The sequence below is a fragment of the Acomys minous genome (genome assembly GCF_964271855.1).
Source record: "Acomys minous genome assembly, chromosome: 14".
In the NCBI taxonomy this organism is placed as follows: Eukaryota; Metazoa; Chordata; class Mammalia; order Rodentia; family Muridae; genus Acomys; species Acomys minous.
The window spans coordinates 46,285,067-46,298,327 of NC_140496.1; the positions used below are offsets into that span (position 1 = coordinate 46,285,067).

The 13,261-nt window shown below is 46.6% G+C and overlaps 1 protein-coding gene and 1 long non-coding RNA gene across 4 annotated transcripts in view; one reads left to right on the forward strand and one right to left on the reverse strand.

Annotated features, from left to right (window-relative positions):
- GAB1 (GRB2 associated binding protein 1) overlaps positions 1–13,261 on the forward strand; it is a 115,862-nt gene that overhangs the window by 2,710 nt on the left and 99,891 nt on the right. Inside the window, exon 1 of one of the 3 annotated variants that reach the window (XM_084756788.1) lies at positions 7,996–8,125. The exons of the other annotated variants lie outside the window; for them this stretch is intronic. The gene's annotated coding sequence lies outside the window, so the exon portion shown is untranslated. Of the gene's footprint in view, positions 1–7,995; positions 8,126–13,261 lie in introns of those variants that run through there. 3 annotated transcript variants of the gene reach the window in all.
- On the reverse strand, positions 1,055–7,781 carry LOC311583318. Its single transcript, XR_014774452.1, has 2 exons — positions 6,234–7,781; positions 1,055–4,863 (listed from the first exon to the last, which is right to left on the reverse strand). It is a non-coding gene; the product is annotated as an uncharacterized lncRNA (long non-coding RNA).

Consider the following 13,261-nt stretch of genomic DNA (forward strand, 5'->3'; position numbering starts at 1 on the left):
GGGACGCGCGCTGTCAAAGCCGGGCAGAGGGGGACAGCTGAAGCCAGCAGGGATTTCTTGGTGCTTGGGATTCTTTTCCAGGGCACCGGAGCGGCTTAAATAGTATTTGCGTAATTGATTCAAGATGCGGATCGTGAGTTAAACTCTGCCCCCTGTTAGGAAAACTGTATCTTTAAGGAGCCTACAATACTTAACTGGAAATCTGTACCTTCTTCAGGAGTCTGGGGTCTTAAATCTTCTTCCAGATCGGCTAATTTTACCATGTCTCCTGCCAGGAAAGAAATGACACTTTGTCCTGGCATCTGAAGCAAACCGTGTAGCCGCTTAAATAGAGTTTCCTACCTGTTTTGATGTGACCTGTTTCTGGTCGAAGGGAATCGACACCGAGTCTGCGTCAGATTATTCACTTGCTTGTATGAACCGCGCAATATTTATTTCAGGAAACTCACCAGCGAGTTTCTGGTTTACTTTCCGCTAGAACTAATTACAGACGAGCAATTTCGTTCAAAGATGCGATTCGACAAATTGTCAGAGGTCCCCCGGAGATGTGTCTCCATCTGCCATGGTTTGCCTGGATTTCTTAGTAAAGATGGCAACTTGATTCTAAAAGAGAGTGGCAGTGGCATCTTCGGAATTAGTTGTAAAGAGACGATTGTGCGCATGGGTGGGGAGCTGGAGACAAGACGCTGCTTAGGAAGGATGGTTTTAGGATTGTTGGTGGAGACTAAAGTCCAGTAGATTTGCTGATAATGCAGTTCAGTGCATTCTTTCACAGTAGATTGTAGCTCACCAGAGGTGCTGAGCGCTGTTCTAGACACCAGCCACAAGGTAAGGAAGCACAGGAGGAGAAAAGCCTTGTAGGAAGGGAACCAACAACACGCACACACACAAAACGGTCTTGCTAAGGGCCAAAGAAAATAAAAACCGGGCATGTGGTAGATGCCCGTACCACCCAGGACTCAGGAGACAGAAATGGGAAGATTTGTGGCCAGCCTGGTCTCCATAGCAAATTCCAGGCTAGCCAGGGCTATGTCTCAAAAACAAAACACAAACAAAAAAACTAAGTAAGATTTATTATTAATATTAATAAAATACTAACAGTACATACATACATGGAAATAAAGTGTGCGAATCTGTGTGTGTGTGTGTTTATGTGTTTATGTATATCTACATGGACTATTTGTTGACCACAGTAATTTTTCTCCCAGTAGGCCGAACCCTGTCAGGTTCCGAGTCAGGGACAAGTGGGCACATTCAGCACGGTGTAGTGGGAATACAGCATCAATCTTCTAACTGCAGAGCTCAACTTAAGTCATGGCCTTTTCAGTCTGTACTCTCTGTGAGTCTGCCGATTAGCTGAGAATTCGAGGAAGAAGAACCAATCAGAAGCACGGCTCTGAAGAGCAAGCCCCAGGCTTCCCTCCTGAGTAGCCGGTCAAGTTTAGGAGACAACAAAGTTAAGTGTCTGTGGGGAAAGTCAGCCAGAATGCAGAGCGCTTTTTATCTGCATGGCCAAGTTGGGTCGTGTGCGTCTTTATAGATAGATACCCTTCAGGAGAAAACTCTGAAGCCAAGGGTTTTCTTGCTAGTGTTCTCTCTCTCTCTCTCTCTCTCTCTCTCTCTCTCTCTCTCTCTCTCTCTCTCTCTCTCTCTGTGTGTGTGTGTGTGTGTGTGTGTGTGAGCATGTGTGTTCTGTGAAAGGATGCATTGCACGCACGCATGCGTTGTGGTGGCCAGAGGTCAACCTCAGGTGTGTCATTCCTCAGGCGCCATCCACCTTGTTTTTCTCAGAGTCTCACTGGCACCTGGGGCTCCCTGATTAGGGTCAGCTGGCTGGCTAGTGCGAGCCAGGCATTCTCCTGACCCCGCCTCACTAGTGATGGGATCACCAGGTACAGCTCCGTGCTTGGCTTTTTACAAGGCAGCTGGGGTGGGACTGAGTTCCTTGGGCTTCAGTGGGAAGCACTTTATCACGTGAGCCATCTCTCCTGCTGTCTAGTCTTTTCTGTACACGTTAGTGACGGAGGTGAGGATGGCCCAGGATGACAGGAGGCAGGTGACTGCCCAGAGGAGGACGTGAGGGATTGCTACATGAGATGTATCTTGTCAGGTTTATCCCCCAGATTTGGCCTCTTCAGATTATTGAAATTATTAACTTTGGTATCTGGCTTTGTTTTTCAAAAAATAGTTTGACCAGGGAGGATAGAGGCATGGATACATGCATTTTTCTAGTCTTCTTTTTTTTTCCTTTTTCCTTTTGTTGGTTGCTAATGGTTTATATTTTTTTTCAATTTTGTGTGTGTGTGTTTATGGGGGTGGAACCTAAGCCCTTGAGGCCTCACACATAGTTGGAAGTACCCTACAACTGAGCTATGTTTCACCTCTTTGACAATTTTATTGTTGTTGATGTTTTTATTTATTTATTTATTTATTTATTTATTTTTAATTGACAGGATCTCACTGTGTAGCCGTGGCTGGGCTGGAAACTGCCCTGCTTTTGTAGATCAGGCTGGCTTGGAACTCACAGAGATCTGTCTGCCTCTGCTTGCCGAGTGCCAGCGTGCCTGGTACTTCTTTTTTTTTTTTTTTTTTTTAAGTTTTAGCCTTTATTTATTTAGTGTGTTCATGTGAGTGTGTGTATGTGTGCACACCCCATTTAGGTCAGAGGACAACTTGTGGGAGTCTGTTCTTTCTTTCCCCCTATGTGGGTCCTGCTTATCAAACCCAGGCGTAGGGGCGAGGGCTGCCCCTCTGGGCCATTTTTCTGGCCTAATAATGCTATTTTAATGAGCATTTGCAGCATGAAGAGCTTATCTTAGATGCTTGTACTGTAATTATTAAGTGAGACTTCAGGGGGTTTGAGTATCATGGTTCTGTTGGGAATTAAATGTTGCCTGTGGGTCTTTGACCCTTGTCTCAGTGTTTGCTTACAGTACTTGTAGAGTAGTCCAAACATTGATTAAGATGATTGGTAAGGTCTGTAAGTGACCAAAAAAAAAAAAAAAAAGTTAGGGTTAGGGAGATGGCTTAGTGGATAAATCATGTTGCCTTGTTCACGAGTGTGAGAACTGAACCCCAGAACTCACCTGAAAAGCTGGGCAACCTGTGATTCCAGCTGTGGTGACCCGCACATAGCACACTCAGGGCCAGCTGCAGCATTGGATCAGCTGGAAACGGCAAGTCCTCCACTGAAGGAGGTTCCTTCTTTGATAAATGAAGTAGACAGCGATTGGCAGAGACATCTAATGTCACCTGTGGGCCCATACACACCCCCTGCACATATGTGTGTGCCCCTATGTGTGTGCCCGTACAACCACAAACATGTATACCACATGCACATGCAAAAAAAAGAAAAGAAAAGAAAAGAAAAGAAAATTTGTATTGATGTCCTCTTTAAAGCCATCTCAAATTGGGACCCCTGACTAGTTCCGTAGGGCTGTAACTTCCACGTCTGCTCTCGGTCACTGCAAACAGCCTCGAGTTCTTCTTCACTTGTCCTCGTGCTCATCTGACAAAGGAACATTCCTCAAGCTTCTCAGAGGGAGAGAGAGAGAGAGAGAGAGAGAGAGCGAGAGAGAGAGAGGAGACTCCCGAGTCTCGGAAGTAGGTTCTTTGGTCATTTCTTTTCCGTCTTTCCGTATGAAAGGGTGAGGACCGTTTGCATGTTCCCTTCCCTGGCAGCTTGTTTCACAGGTTTATTTCCAGTGGAGGTGAGCATCACCACTCAGTTTGGCTGAATGACCTTCCAGAGCTTAGTGACCAGGCCTGTAGGGGTGAGTGGACGCCTGCTACTGTGTACTCTAAAAGTCGTGCTCAGATTTCTTCCTTAAATTTAAGTCTGCAAGACTGAGGATGTAGCTCCGCTTTGCCTGGTGTGCAGGAAGTCCTGAGTGTTTACTCTCCTGCACTTCTGAACCAATCGTGCTGCCTCAAGCCTGTAATCCCAGCACTTGGGAGGCGGAAGCAGGAAGAGGCAAAGTTCAAGCCCAGTCCTGGCTGGGGGAGAAGGGTCGGTGGATAAGAGCACACCTGATGGCCTGACTGCGATCCTTTCGGAGGAGAGAGAGAATTGGCTCTTGAAAGCTGACCTCTGACCTCAACCCAAGCTCTGTAACACAGATACAACACACACACACACACACACACCTCTAATTAAAAACATTAAATTACTAAGATAATCCTTACTAGTTGACTTGAGGCTTGCCAAAGCAAGGTCTCAATTTTTTTTATTATTATTATTTTTTAATGTTTTTAACTGCTCTCTTAAACATTTTTCTTTGTATTAGCAGCCATTGAACACCTCTCCTGGTAATTTATAAAATATACATTTTGATAGGTGTTCAGATTTCTGAGGACTTATTTTCAAAAGTAATGGTGAAGGTTATAACATCCAGAGTGCACATTATACACACTTGAATACTTCAAAGAACAAACCCAATAAAAAGTTGTTGTTTTTTGGGTTTTTTTTTTTAAGCAATGGTGAAATTTTCATTAGGATTTGAAATTTTCACAGAAGTAAATGTAAATGAGTAAATAAAGACTTGCTTCAAGCCAGCTGGCACTCACCGAGCTCTGCAGGGGGAGCTTCCCTGTGGCCTGCCTCCAGTCTGGACACCCAGCGAGGCTCCAACACAGCCGCCTGCTGTCGGCTGTGGGCAGGTGTCCGCGAGGCAAGGAGCAGGTGTTCCCATCTCAGTAGCAGAACCTGCCCGGGAAGCCAGAGCTATCCCTGGAGCAAGGCCCCGGCCAGTTCTTGGGTGGGTAATCTGTCACCCAGCTTGAGCTCTGCCTGCTGCAGCTGTCAGTTAACAGGACACTTTTTGTCTGGACTCTGGGAACACGCCTCTAGTTCTGGAAGTGAGCCTAGAAACAGAAATAACCTCTCTCACTGGGTGGGCACCTGACATCTGACGTGGAGGAGGGGGCCGGCGCAGCATCCTCCCGGCTCAGGGATCCCCTAGCCAGTGTACTTAAATTGAAGGCCAGGGTCAGGCTCTCCTGGCTTTCCCTCACACTGAAGTGGGCACAGCTACTCTTCTGATTGGACATTTTTCCTCGTTATTTCCAAGTTAGTGACTCCCCTGCTGTTCCACCTTTTGAAGTGTGGTGGAACCAACGCCTGTTAGCGCGGGGGGGCCTTTAACAGTAATTATACTAAGCCTTCCTACTAGTTAATGATAGTTAATTCTTTTGTTGTGCCTGCGCAGAATGCTAAGTTGTATAAATAAAGCTCTCCCGTTAAGCTGGCCGAATCCCTCGATACCACTGTTACCTTTCGAGGATTCCGAATTCCTATTTGGAAGCTGTATCGTTTCGGATGGTGGTTTTGTGACCACTTTTTAAACCCCAAACTGAGTCCTTTTTTTTTTTTTTTCCTTCTAAAATTGTAGAACCCAGAAGAAGACACGGGTAACTCAATGGGACTGCAATGACATTCAGCTTTTCCAAGAACGTAGTTGGGAGGTCGGGAAAGGTATAGATACATTCAAAGAAAGAGAGGAGCTCAGGACAGAGGGACTAATGAAGTGGAGGAATAGTCCTGTATTTTCCGGACCAAGAGGTGGTTTCTTGGAGAACTCAGGCACTGCTTTTCTTTGCTCATTTTATGGTCAACCTGGCAACTACAAACTGCCCTGACATTGGAAGGTGGGTCATGTGCCATGCAGATGGGATTGTCACAAAGCCAGAGGCCATCTGGTGGTCTCATTCCAGCCAGTTTAGATCCAACCAGTTTCCAGCTTGGCTAGCCCACCCGAAGAGGAACTTCTGTCATTTAGACATTCTGTTCCTGAAGGTAAAAAGACTTAGGTGACTCACCTAGGCATCTGTTGGGACTACAGGTTTAGAATTCTGCTGCTTAAAAGAAGATCGTTTTGGGTGTGGGGATGTGGGTTAGCTGACTGAGTGAGTGTCTGCTTAGCATGTGCAAAGTTCTGGCACTGCATACAGTCATCAGCTGGGCACGGGGGTGGGGGAGTGCGGAGATGGTGGGGGTGAGAGGGGAGTACACCAACAATTTATGCATCTGGGACGTGGAGGCAGAAGGATCGGAGGCTCAGGGTCACCATAGCTACATAGTTTGAGCCTAGCCTTTTAAAAACAGCCTTCTTGTCTTCTTGTGAGCAAGATATTGTGGCTCAGGCCCATAGTCTCAAGACCTGGCAGGTAGAGGCAGGAGGACAGCATTTGAGACAACATCACAAGACCCTCCCCCACCTGATCATTGACCTTACTTGAGCCTGTTTCCGTATCTGGAAGGTGAGGAGAAGGCGGCAGAGCTGCAGCCAGAGCATCCTCATGGTCCTCAGAGGTAGCTTCTTCCTAGGCCTTATTGCTTGTCTCTGATAGTTGTGAGAACACGGTAGGATTTCTGTGGACTTCCCAGTGTTTCTCTCAGGGCAGCAGAACGCAGGCCCACAGCTGCTGTAGTGCTCACTCGTTGGGTGCTCCCACAGCCGCGCCGGGCTCGGGGTGGACGCTCTCCAGCTTATCTGCTGGTTGAATAAATAAACAGGTATTTCGGGAGCTTTGGTCCTGGGCCTTGTGTGGAATGCAGTAGAGGCACCTGTCCACTCCCTGCCTGTAAGGAGTTTCTAATCTGTGAAAACAAGCTGTAGGTGCAGGCACACTTAAATCACTTTACTAAGAGATTGGCTATGCCTCTGCCTGTGATTAATTGCCAGATGAGGGCTACGGCTTGGAGTTGCTTAAGAGTTCAGTCTGAGAGCAGAGTGGGAAGGGGGCGGCCACAGGAAACTTCCCACCAGAATTTCAAGCTGCTCCAGGAAGAACTGAGGCACCGCCTCCCTCAGCAGTAGCGAAAATCCTAAAGGAAGGGTGGCTTTAAATGAAGAAAGAGGACATGAAAGTGACAAGAAGTGCTGCCGGATGCTGGCTGCTGCAACTTCTCGGTGGAGAAGTTTTTGTTTCTTGCTATGACATAATAAGGTTCTCACGGGCGACCCAAAGAAGAAAGGAAGGCAGCAACCTGTGTGCTCACCTGAACTCATTAAAATGCCAAGGGACCCTGTGTTATTTAAAGATTTCTTTATGTCTGTTTCGAGCTAAATAATTCATTCTGGCAAGCCTTCGGTTCACAACAGAGAGGGAGCGTATTTATTGGGGAGGAGAATAAAAGAGCTTTTGATTCATTTGCCTCCGAGCTGCTAGCCTCTAAACTTGGACTTTTGGAAGCCATCTTAGCCCAGCTGTGTGAGTGCCAGCCAGTGTTGGAGGAGTGAGCACTGGAAACCTTGGCTGACTGTTGATGGGGCGTGTGTGTGTGTGTGTGTGTGTGTGTGTGTGTGTGTGTGTGTGTGTGTGTGTTCTCATTTCACATGCCTCGCATTAGTAACATGGTGCCTCATTCCCATCAGCCCTCGCTCTGAATCTGCCGCCACTTGAACTGACTCCTTCCATCTCAGCCTGTGTGTCCATTGGCTGGGACCTTTCTCCTTTCCTCTGGGACTAGACCACAGATAAAATTAGTGTCCTTTAGATTACGGAGAGAAAAGTGGTGTGTCGTGATATGTGTTTCCACATAGGCCCTTCCCTTGCTAATGCAAGGCAGGAGTTCAGGAACTTTCCTGAACGGTAGGCAGTGAATAATATGGTAAGCCTGTAGAATCCCTGGGAAAAGTCATTTCAGGATCGGAGGTGGTGGTGGTGGTGGGGGCAGGGACCCTGAATCCCGGCCCCCGGATCATTCCACACTCACACGCATGGGCATCGTAAATAATACAGGGATTTCTGACCTGGAAGAGAAGGAGTCTGTTGATATTTCAGGCAATTATTTTATCCATCTAGAGGCGGGGGGGGGGGGGCAGGATTTCTCCCTATTTGAAAATTTCTCACTTCCAAATTCATAGCGAAGTGGTAACTTCACAGGCTTTTGGCCGTCCTGTGGCTCCGTGAGAGGCAGGGCCTTGTAATGCATATTTGGTCCTTATCTCGGATACTTTAGCTCTTGAGTTTGCTGATTACAACTTGTAGCCGCCAAGTCCTGTCCTGCGCTATTATCTGGAACAAAAATTTTCCATGTGGTTTGCCTTCGCTCTGCCACTATAGGGAGAGTGCACGGTGGAGGTGTGCGCGTGTAAAGGAGAGAGCTTCTAGAAGGGGTTCCGTGAGTTATTTCACGTTTTTCCTACTGTTTAAGTCGTCTTTTCCCTGCCCTGGCATGTTTTCCACCAATGTTTGTCATTTTCTAAACGAAGTTATCCTTCATTTTTAGAGCAGTGCATTCACTCACAGTGTTTTCTTATGTTCTTTCCCTCCCCTCTCTCCCTTTCTCTCTCTCTCTCTCTCTCTCTCTCTCTGTTTCTGTCTCTCTCTTTCTCTCTCTCTTTCTCTCTCCCTTTCTCTCTCTCTCTCAGCTTTTTGCTTTGAGTTCCTACTTGGCCTTGATATGTGTTTATTCTTAAAAAAAAAAAAAAGAAAGAAACAATGTCCTAAAAGGGAGGTGGGGACCAAATTGCCACATTGTTGTTTTTTTTTTTTTAAATAAAAACAATATACTGAAGTCTAAACATTTCTTTTCGATTTAAAAATCTCCCTCATTTTTTTAAAGGAAGAAAAATACTAAACTTTGCTTTAACTATACTGTTAAGTGTGTTTCCTTTCCTCCTTTTTTATTTATTTTCTTTTGCTTTGACTCAAGTAGCTTAAGTCCAGCTTTGTATGGCCTTCTTAAGACTATATAGCACATGGAAAATAACAGCGACCGCTCTGTTTTCTGTTAGGAGAGAGTTCTAACCGCTGCTCTGAAGAAAAGCTCTGGGGAAAATACCAAAAAAAAGCAAACAAGGTTTTATTACATACTCGCATGACACTAGATGAAATTGAATTTATCTTAGCATCGCTACATGAAATAAGGAGATAAATGAAATTTTATTTACTCAAAAGAGTCTTTAGATTTACTTATTTAATTTTCCACGGATGAATGTTTACTGGAATGTACGCACAATCAGCTTGTGGGAGAAACACTCAGATTGGAGTTATGGATGTGTAGGAGCTGGGGACTGAACCTGGGACCCCTGAAGAGCAGCAAGGGCTCCCAAGTGTTGAGCCACCCTCTCCAGGAGCTCAGTCAGGAGGCCTGTTTTCTCGGACGGTCGTGTACTATGGCGTTAGGGATTTTGAGAGCTTGGCTTATTTTTGCTATGGTTTCTGTTGCCTTTAATGCTCTGCCTTGCCTGATGCTGGAAAATTGTTTTTGCTAATTTGCCCAAGTCAGGAAAAAGTAAGTCTTTCCCTGTTCCCCGAGCCCCCACCCCTCTGCCCTTACCTCTGTGCTGTGTGTATAAGGTAGCCCAGGCAGCCCGCGTCACCCCTCCTGATACACAGCCTTTAGTTACTAGTGCACTGGGAATGTGGCTGGGCCACATCTGACTAGCAGGACTCCACCTCTGAGGTGACTACTGATTAAAGAATTAAAAACTGCACCTCCAAGACTCAGCCTCCCCATCAGCGCTGCTGCCAGAACCTAGTAGCCAAGATTTAGCCAGTGCTGGTTGACATGATAACACTTGACTTGCAGTTGGGAAGCACTCTACTATTTCAGTTCAGCACGAGAAATACTTAGTAAGGTACCACCTTCCGTAATTTGAATTCCGGCGGTGGTGTAGGGCATCGTGACGAACGACTGCCTCATTCAGTTAGGGAGTTGGAACCTCTGCCTTCTGGTGGAGTTAAAATTGACTTGACAGGTTCTCCTTGATAATTTCAGGTTTAAATGTATTGAGAGAAAGTGACAGGAGGTGGCTTGATCTCGCGATATATATGTCATATGTGTGTGTATGTATATATGTATATATTTGTATATATGTATGTGTGTGTATGTATATATATTTATATATATATATATTTATATATGCCTCTTCATGGGGTATGTGAGTCATCTGCCCCCAAGAAAAAGGACAGAATCAAACAGGTTCTAGTGAATAGTGTCCTCGTTTCTGTTTCTGTAAGCCATCAGCTTGTAAGGCATCAAACCTCTCAGTTGCAACGCTCTAAACAGGAACCGCAAGCCTGGTGCGTTTTCAAGATGGCTTTCGTAGTGGCCCGCAGCACACAGGAAAAAGACTGTGATTGTTTACTCCAGTCACTGCTTCACTTACTCTTCTTTGGCGTTTGTGGCAGGATATTAATTCCCAGAGGGCAGAGGGCATCTACTCTTTGTCTGAAGTGTAGTTAACCCCAAACAACTGTAGACTGTTGAGTGTAGAATAAATCACCTTCCTCTCGGTATGGTCTGTGTCCTCTCGGTATGGTCTATGTGCTCTGGCTTTTCATTAAGTCTGTCTTTGATTTGCATGTCAAAACCAGTAACTATTCAGAATAGTTTTTTTCTGGTTGGTTTCCTCTCTTTTCCTGGTCATGAAGAGGACTCCAACCTCCTCATTCTGCAGGGAAAGAAAATGAGCCGAAGATAACAGCTGTCCCACCGGGGTCAGAAGTGTCACGGCTCAGGGACAATCCTGTAGTCACCCAGTGAGTTCTGGGTGTAAGCAAGGTGCAATGAAAAACTCAACTGTAAGATATTGTAGACATTTATTCATTCTAGAGGGCTTTTTTTTTTTTTAAACTCTGGCTAGCTCCCAAATAATCGAGACAGAGACCTGTCGATTTACTTAACTGGGCAGGTACAATTTATACTGGTTTTCTAAGCTAGTGTGGCTACTTCCTAGTCAAACGTCAGTATTGGTTCTGTGTGGGGGCATCTGCTCCATCAGGCCGCGTTCTTTCTCTCCATCTTCTTCCCCCTTTCCTCTCTTCTCCCTCCCTCCCTCCCTCATGGTCCCTAGCTGACACCCAAGCCTGGGAACCGAAGCCTCGCTTTACCTCTCTTCCCAGTTACAGGCTGTTCAGCCTTTCTTTATTAACCGATCGGAGATCATTGGAGAGCAGAGTTTACACACCATTGTTGGTGTTCATGAGAAGGCACATGTCTGGACTGCAACTCGGTCTTGGAGCCCAGAATTTAGCATCTGAATGCACAGAGCACTAGACCAACCCCTAACAAGAAGAAACCAAGGGGACACTGCTGTCCCCTCCAGGAGGTTGCATGCTAATGGAGCATATGGGATGCACTCATACACAGAATCCTACGGTAGAGATGGGGCTGTCAGAGAGTTCAGCACAGACAGATTGGTTCAGGGATTCAGGAAGGCTTCTTAAGGGGAACATTTCTTCAGAGCTTAACTAAGGGCAGTTCCACTTTCAAAAGTTGGGCAAGAATATAAGTATCCTTTGTTTCATTTCTCCCTTCCTCAGCTGCCCTTGAGTTGGTTATGTGGATGTGGCTGTGGACTCCCTCACCGGCCAGAACCGTTTCCACCAACTTCTGCCAGGGAGCCGCTTGTCACCTAGTCTAGGGGCGCACTGTAGTTCTTTCATGAAGTTCTTGGGTATATTGAGGGATGTGACCAAGCCCCTTCCTATATCTTCCTCACACAGGGTGTCATGTGTGTAAGTCCTGGAGTTCCTAAGAGCTCCAGGCTGGCTTTTCATCCATTGTGAGATTGTGAACTCCTTGAGGGTTTAACACGAACTCTGGTGCCCCATATTTGACCACGTCCCCTGGATGGGGAGGCCTGGTGGCACTCAGAGGAAGGATAGCAGGCTACCAAGAAGAGATTTGATACCCTATGAGCATATACAGGGGGAGGAGGTCTCCCTCAGTCACAGACATGGGGGGGGGCAGAGTAAGGGGAAAATGGGAGGGAGGGAGGAATGGGAGGATACAAGGGATGGGATAACAATTGAGATGTAATATGAATAAATTAATAAAATATATTTTAAAAAATAAATAAAAGCCCTGTGCTCAGGTGGGTCAGCTGGATCAGCTTTTAAGAAAGACACTTGCCACCAAGTGTGATGACTCAAGTTCGATCCCCGGGACCCACATAGTGGAAGAAGAAAACTGACTCTGACCTTCTCATGCGCACAGAATGGCATACATATGCCTACAGACATACGTTTAAAAAACAAAAACTAAACAAAGCAGCCCCGCCCTCCCCCCCCAAGTTCTACATTTGATGAGACTTCTTAGAAACTCCCAAGTGTTATAACTTGTATGACTTCTGACCTGTAAAGTCCATCTGTAAGTCTTTTTTATTTCATTTATTCTATGTGCATTGTTGTTCTGACTGCACGTATGTCTGTGTGACGGGTGTCGGATCCCCTGGAACAGGACTTACAGTTGTGAGCTGCCATGTGGGTGCCGGGAATTGAACCTGGGTCCTCTGCAAGGGCAGCTGCTGCTCTTAATCGCCATCTCTCCAGCCCCTTGTCTGTAAAGTCTTGATGCATAATTAGACGCCCTCAAGTTGTATGCCGACAAGCCGAGGATTCTCTCAGCTTTAACTGCTTAGAGATCCTACAGAAGCACCAAGTGCCTGCGGCATTGCACCCTTTAGACTTGGTCTTCCCGTCGGTCCTCAGTGCGCCACACCGTCGTCCTTCTCCAGTGGCTCCGGGATACAGGTCCCCTCATTCTGTACCTACCAGGACCTGAAACAAACCCTGTCGCGATTTACCACCTCAGTAGCTCTTGACTGTGGGTCCTCTGTTCCCTTTCCTCTGGAGTGCTTTAACTGTTAACTGGTCTCCGCGCTGGTCTCGCAAAGATCTCTCTGTGAAGGCAGCCAGGCAGCTTTCCTGAACCAGATCTAATGATGCCACATCCCTGGTCTGGAGTGGTAGGTCTTGCTGTGTTCCTTACTCTTAGTGGTGCCTTGGCCTTTCCCCTTGGCTCAGCAGGCTTTGTCATGTGGCGTAAGCTCAGCCATCCAGGAGATTTGCTGCCACCTTCCTCAGCCAGCCTCTGCCTCTGCTTTGTTGCACTTTTGCGTTCCCAGTTGTCCCTGAGATCTGTCATTCTGGGATTTTTGCACGTACTCCATACCCCTGCAGGAATTCTTAGCCTTCTTTTTCTGTCTCTGAAACGAGACTAACTTCTGCTTCTTTTCTCTCTCTGCCAGCCTCCCCTGGACTCGGTCACCAGCACAGACTCGGTGTGCAAGACTGTGGTGCTGTTGTGTCTTTAGCATAATGCTGGTTGTATTTACTTATGTGACTGTTCATTTTCCCCTCAGACTGCATGTGGTCTGGGCGGGTAGTAGACCATTCCGTTACCTTACATGTAGACTGCGTGTCTGTAACCTCAGCACTTGGGAAGGTGAAGCAGGGGGAAGGGAGGGGGGGAGAGACCCGGGGATTTCAAGTTTGAGAGCAGAGTGGGACTAGAGAGTGAGTTCGA